Source organism: Elephantulus edwardii, unplaced genomic scaffold, assembly GCF_000299155.1.
Source record: "Elephantulus edwardii isolate Elephantulus edwardi_28Jun2011 unplaced genomic scaffold, EleEdw1.0 scaffold00031, whole genome shotgun sequence".
NCBI lineage: Eukaryota > Metazoa > Chordata > Mammalia > Macroscelidea > Macroscelididae > Elephantulus > Elephantulus edwardii.
The window spans coordinates 4481624-4488893 of record NW_006399781.1 but is presented as its reverse complement, the minus strand read 5'-3'; positions in this window follow the sequence as shown (position 1 = coordinate 4488893).

Here is a 7270-nt window from a genome sequence, read left to right as displayed (position 1 = left end):
GCAGGCAGCCGTTGGGGGCATGCCCCCCCACACCTCTGCACGGGTGCTCGGCGGGTGTGTGGCCCCTCTTTTGCGGGCGGCCGAAGGCACCCCGCTTCCCCCACAGCCGCCATCCTGGCTCCAAGAATTCTCTCCAGTACAAGACCACCTTGCGGCAGTGTGGTGGCTTCACTGTACCAGTCTTGAGGAGGGCCAGTGGCCAGCATCCATCCTGGGTGAGGGAATCCATTCGTTCAGGCTGTGGAAGCCTCATGGAGCTGCAGCAGCTGTTCAGCGCGGCACGTGCTCTGGGGGGGGGGGGATAGGAGCCACGAGACTCACCCATTTCTCCTTGGGAATCCTTGAATTCCTGTTGTTGAGCTTCAGTCTTCACTGAGGGCCAGTCATCAACTGTTTAAGTGTTCAATTATCAATAAGCCGAAGTCTGTGGAAGGCCATAATGGCCCCACTTTAAGTGGTTCACTACTACCATAGCTCACCACACTGTCTCCGCCTCTGCCGCCATCTTAGATCTCCAAGTTCCTTCAATTATTATTCTTAATTTACACAAAATGAAAATTAAGGCACAGGTAGATCAAGTGGCCTTCCCAAAGTCATGTATCTGGTAGATAGTAAAATTGGAATTCACAACTTTGGAATCTGGTTCTAGAGTCTAAATTCTTAGCTTTAAACTATTTGTATCCTCTCTCCAAAAGTGAACGAAGTAATAATGAGGTTAAATAAAACAACTTATATTAGGATTATTATATAATATGCACAGCACATAATAATTACTCAATTTTATTCCCAACACCTCTGCATCTTTTCACCTGCTTCCACTCTAACATTATTTCATCTTTGTCCTGGAAACTCAAATCCTAGCCAAACAAACACAGTCCAGCCGTACATACCATTCTTTAGGTCAGATGCTCAAAGGTGTTTGGCATTTACTAAGGCAAGGAAGAAATGGCATGAAAGAAGACCCTTTTGATAGACGAGGATAGGCCATGAGGAGGCAGTTTACTATATAATCCACAGGATATGGGCTCTTAAGTTACCTGGATTTGAATCCACATGGATAATCTGAATATTAAATGAGACATAGTAAATGTGGTTCACCAATTCTCAAGTGACCATATTCACTACTCTATCATACCTTTCTGTTCAAATCATCCATTTACACAATCTGACAGCATCCAGCAAGGCAGGTAGAGATTCAATTAAGGGAGTGGAAAGAAATTTTATTTATATATATATATAAAATAAATACATAGATACGTAAATAAATAAATAATATGTGTGTGTGTGTATATATGTGTGTGTGTGTGTATATAGATAGATAGATAGATTTAAATATACTGTCCAATCTCCAACTCAATGTCACTGCCATTTCAGCTCACTCTCATACAACACTGCATCACATTTACGAGGCTGTAAATTGTAACAAGAGAAGATTGCTCATCTGAGGGTAAGCCAGATCTGTCAAGGAACAAGAAGAATAATATGTGGATGAAATTAAGGATAGCGTGTCTTGTCTGTTCCTAAGTGAATGTGTTCTTTGCTCGGGCCTCTCATTCATTCTCACTGCCATTTTGTCATAATCAAATTATAACTGACGCTCCACTGAGTTTCCAAAGCTACATGTCACACAGGAGGAAATTGCTCAGCTTTGTCTTCCAGATTCACTGGTGGATCTGAACCTCCAGAGAGGCTGGGCCCTTGGGTTAGCAGAGCAATACCCTACAGACTCAGTTTATCAGGTTTCAGGAAAATCTAGATGAAATACTCTTGGAAATCATGATCTAAATCTATCACTCAGATAGATCAAACATCAAGCCATTTTCTGATCATCAGCTGCTGTTGTTGCCAGCTGCTGTCAGGTTGAGTCATGCTGACTCACGACATAGCCACACATGCATGTGTGCTGAGTAGCCTGCTCCAGAGGCTTTGCAAGGCTTTCAGATACAGGTCACCAACCCTTTCTCCAGAGGTCCCTCTGAGTAGGCTCAAACTGCCATCATTCAAACTGTCCAGTTTGAAGCCAAATGATTCCCTCACCGCCCAGAAAACTTGACAAATACTTAGATCCCCAAAACCATGTTCCAACAGAAGTAGTCTGCATTATAGACATAATGAAGTCAGTCTTTCACAGATTAGAAGTTTTTACTTCCCAGAAGGCTTTTAATTTTCTTTTCTTTCTACCCCCTCTTATCAGAAAAAAAAATGTTGGAAATCTGGACGTGAACCTCAAGTTACCTGAACCTTAGGGTGTGCCAGGCATTAATACAGCACTGAAAATGACACCATCTTTACTGAAATAAGTTAAAATCAGATAGACATAATAAAGCAAATACACCAAGAACTAAAAGAAGGCAAAGCTGGACATAAGGTTTTCTCATTATCACCTTGAAAAACCCCCATGGCAAGTCTAGGCCTCCTAGTTCTATTCAGCTTAAGGAGGTGATAATGAGGAGAAAATGTCCTTGCCTATTAAAAAAAGTTCTTCCTCTGCAGAGAGGGACTAGTTACTCAATGGTGGAATTTTGCCTTTACAGAAAGAAAATAAGTAATGCAGTTTACTTATACGGCATACACATTGCAAGAACTAGTTCTACAAAAGAAGCAGCAGCATATATACATTTAGAGGAACAGATGTATAACTTATTTATAGAGAAAGAAAGGGCAAAAGGTTGTTGTTAGGTGTTGTTGAAATATGAAAATGAAATATGAACAACAGATTGAAACTTGTCCTAACCTCACATTCCCTGCTGTGCTCAAGCCCATTGTCGTAGGCACTGTGTCACCCTGTCTAGTTGAAGGTCTTCCTTTCTTTTATTGACCCTCTGCTTTTCCGAGCAAAATTTTATATTCCAAAGACTGACTTCCCGGGTCATTAGCACTTTAAAGAGGTCCTTGACAGCAACTTTGTCCAATGCAACATATTGAATTTTTAACTGCTGTTTCCACGAAAGTTGATTATGAATGAATGAATGAATGTATACTAGAAAATAAGAAAGTGAACTAGGGGAGGGGGAGAAAATGTGCAACACTGAATAAATAAATAAATGAAACTCCATTCTGTAAACTTTCATTAAAATTACAATTAAAATAAAAATTTTTAAAAGAAATAAAAATAAAACAAAACAAAAAACCAAAAAAAGAAAGTTGACTATGGATCCAAATAAAATGAAGCCCTTGACCACTTCAGTCTTTTCTCCATCTATCATGATATGCTATGCATTAGAAAACTGGACAATGACCATGAATGATAGAAGGAGAATTGTTGCTTTTGAGCTGTGGTTCTGGATAAGAGTATAGAATATACCATGGACTGCTAGGAAAACAAACAGGTTCATCCTTGAGAGGGTGAAACCAGGCTGCTCCTTGGAGGCAAGGATTTGAAGCTTCATCTGACATATTTTGGGCGTGTTGCAAGGCGGGATCAGTCCTTGAAGGGGGACATTATGCTTGGGAGGGTGAAGGGATCAGCCAGTGCAAGAGAGGAAGACTTTGGGGAGATGGATTGACTCAGTGACTCAGGTTATGAGGGTAGGTGTGTCAGAGACAGAAAGGTTGGCTCAGGATAGAGCGAGGTTCAGAGCTGTGAGTCGCTATGAGTCGCAAGCGACTCGATGGCATATAACAATAACATCATGATGTTGATTATTGATCAAGTTGTGAGAATTTTTGTATTTTTGATGCTGAGGTATAATCCATATTGAAAATCTTTAACTTTCTTTAGTAAATGTTTCCATTCTTCTTCACTTGCTGCTAGCAATTTGTGTCAACTGCATAACGTAGGTTGTTGAGGAGTCTTCCTCTAACCCTTCAAGAAGGGGTGGTAGCAAAGACCAGTTGTCCTCACAAAGGCAAATGAATGAAGCAGCTAGTATAATGCCTAGGCTCCCAAACCCAGCCACTGCTGGCAGGATTCATGATAATGGGGGTCTGTGCTATCCCATATCCAATCTCCAGTATAGGGACTATGCTTCTCTGTTATACACATAAGCTCCTCTTTGCCTAACATCCTATCCAGCCTTCTCTTCCCAGACTCAAATAGTGCCTCTGCACCAAACTTATTCTGCCTTCAGCTGATAGAACAAATCATTTCCTTCTCTAAATCCCCCCACCATTTTGTCATAAAGGCTTTATTGGCATCTGTTACATTTTGTCCTGCAAATAGCTATGAGGTAGCAAAAAAAAAAAAAAGTAATTTTATTCAGATAGTATGGGTTGAAATCTTGGTTTAACCTCCAGCTAGCAATAAATCTATAGCAAAGTTTTAATTTCAGCAAATAAGGAAATTGAATTGACTTCAAAAGGAGACTAGGAGATTAAATGAAGTGGTACGTGTTCTTACAGTGCTGGAAGCTGTACCACCAGTAGTTCAAATATCAGCAGAGTAATTCATGGTAGACAAGTTTCAGTGGAGCTTCCATACTAAGACAGACTAGGAAGAAAGGTCTGATTATCTATTGATTGGCCTGATTATCCATAGAAACCCTATGGATCACAGTATCCATTACAGGTCTGGAAAAGCCGTTGGATGGTAAAGCACTCAAAATATTTGGTGTCCACAACAAAGAACTTCAGCATATTCACAATCTTGAAGATGGCACAGGACTTGATGGTAGTTTTATTCTGTTGTATGTGGAATCGTCATGAGCCAAAATCAATGACATGATAGCCAAAACCAACATGATAGTGTAAGTCCATTGGAAGTGCACGTAAGAGGACCTGGTGGAAGCTAGCAGGACTGGACTTTGACTTCCTAAAAGGCGGCTTAAGAGGAAAGAATCTAGTTTTTAAAATGAGGAAGACAACTTGTAGGAAGGGATTCCCAGGGAGAAACAAGAAGCTCTCTGTTATTCTTCTTGTGGTCAGAGAGCATTCTAACAATCACGTTTCAAAGACTTAACACGCAATGCCTCTTATTATCTTCTATTATCAGTGGCCAGAAAGAATGACAGACCTGAGAAATATGTAAGGACACATGTTAATAGATCAAAACATAATTTGAATATATAAGTAATAAGAAATTCATTTTCTATAAACAAGAATAACCTTGAGATGGATCCCAACCAGAATCTTTAACTCTGGTCTGTTCTCTAGGCCAAACACCAGACCTCTCAAAAGCAGTCTTAAGAGAAGTGACCTGTGTACTTATCATCAGTGTGAACTACTTAAAGCAGACCAGGACCGCAAATTCAGTGGTGAAAGCATCAGACTGAGAATCAGCGGGACTAGTTTTTGGTATTGTTTTTTTACCCCCACTGATGTTCAGAATACAACTGAAGGATCTCAAGGTCTCTGCTTCCTTACTTGTTTAATGAGTCATACATGTCCTCTCAGGACCCTCTGGCCCTTTTGTTCTCAGAAAAGTACCATGTCCACAACTTCAGAGGTCAGTAGCTCAATGAACAAGCCTTTTTGCTCTATTCTCCTGTCTCATCCCTGCCTTGTAAATTTTAAAGGATAATTGTCTCCATTCCCCTCATAATCTTCTGCAAATCTTGTGCTGTGCACTAGGCCAACACAGGACCTTAGCCAGTCAGAAATCAGATGTATGTCAGGTCGGATGTCCAAGCTGAAGGTGGAGAATCATCAAAAGGGGGAGTTGTTATGTGCCCCAAATGGGAACCAGTTTGCAGGTGACCCTCCAGCTGGTTTTCAGAGGCTGTAAATAACAGTGGAGGGGATTGCCTGTCTTTGACCTGAAGAACAGCTAGTGAATTTGAATTGCCTGCCTTTGGGTTGACAGCACAACTCCTTACCACTAGACCACCAGAGTTCCTCTAAAAAGGGGTGAGAAATGCTACAGTTGGAAGGAACTTACACTCTATCTGGTTCTACTGCTTTCTTTCCTCTAGCAGTTCAAATCCACCAGCAGCTTTAGGGAGAAGATGGGCAGTCTTCTCCCACGCAATTTGCAGCCTCAGAAACCCAGTGGTTTATGAGGGGTTCCCACTGGACAACAATGACGTTTGAAGACTTCTCTCTTGTACAGATGAGGAAACCAAGGATGAGAAGCTATTTTCTCAAGAATGCACAGCTTGGGGAAGCCCTTGTGTGGTAAGCAGAGCCCTGGGAGTGCTTTGCTGTTCAAGAGGCTCCCTGTACAGCCCCAGGCCATTGCCCACTTCAGATCTGCCTCTCCTTCTGCAGGTTGGGCAGCTTAACCTCTGCTCCCTCCATTGTCATCCTCTCAGCACTGGCGAAGTTCCTGAGCTTCTTCCCGGGGCCCTTTCTACCTCACCAAAAGTGAGGATGCGGGACCTGAGGTAGGAGGCCCCACTAGTCCCTCCTGGGAGAGCAGGAGCCATGCTGAAGCTGATAGAAGTGTTCACGCTACGGAAGAGTCTTTGCAGGATTTGTTCACGCAGCCCTCCAAGTACCTTGACAGTGGCAAGACAGACCTTTATCTTAGTCATTCAGAAATGTTTGCTTCTCCAAAATAAGTCTTCACAATAGTCTACGTGTCTCCTATTGCCAAAGGGGCCCTTTAGAGCAGTGAGAGAAGATCTTCACCCTGAAAACTACAGGGTCCCTCTTCAGTAGGAAGTAGCTAAGAGAATACGCCATGCCCTTTCCCTTATGAATCAGGGTGAAGTCTCTCTCAGGGAGGAGTGATAGGGAATGGCAAAGGACACACTGACAAAGGAGATTAATCAGAACTGGCTTTGACAAGCACTGTGGCAATGGGACAATTAAAACAGACTTTCAAGGGGGCAAAAGGAACGAACTGGGGGGAAGGGTAGAGAAAATAATGCAACAATGAATGAATGGAAACCCAAAATCTATTAAAAAAAAAAAAAGAAGAAAAAGAAATGTGTGCTTCATGAAGATAGGAACAAAATGAAAAGATAGTGTTTGAAGTCAGGAGACAAAATGACGAATGATGGTTAAGGGAGTTTGCCATAAAGCTGAGAACTTGTGCTTCAGTGTCCTTCAGCCACAGAGTGCCTCTCCCTGGACCCCGGAGGGCCCTAGAAGTGGGTGCATGTAGTTATCCAAGTTCATATCCCAACTGTAAGTGAGCGATTGTCATTCTTTTTTCCTAAGGAGGGCATCCCAAACTGTATAAGCCTCCAAACCCAAACTTGTTGCCAACCAAGCAGATTCAGCTCTAGATACAGGGCAGTACTGCCCTTCTTGGGGCTTCCAAGGCAGACCTTTGAGAAGCAACATCACCGGGCCTGGCTGGTACTCTCTCCCCCAGGGATGTCTCGGGTGAGTTTAAACTGCTATTTTGAGTGATGATCATTTGTCACTGAAAAGAAACCACAGCTGT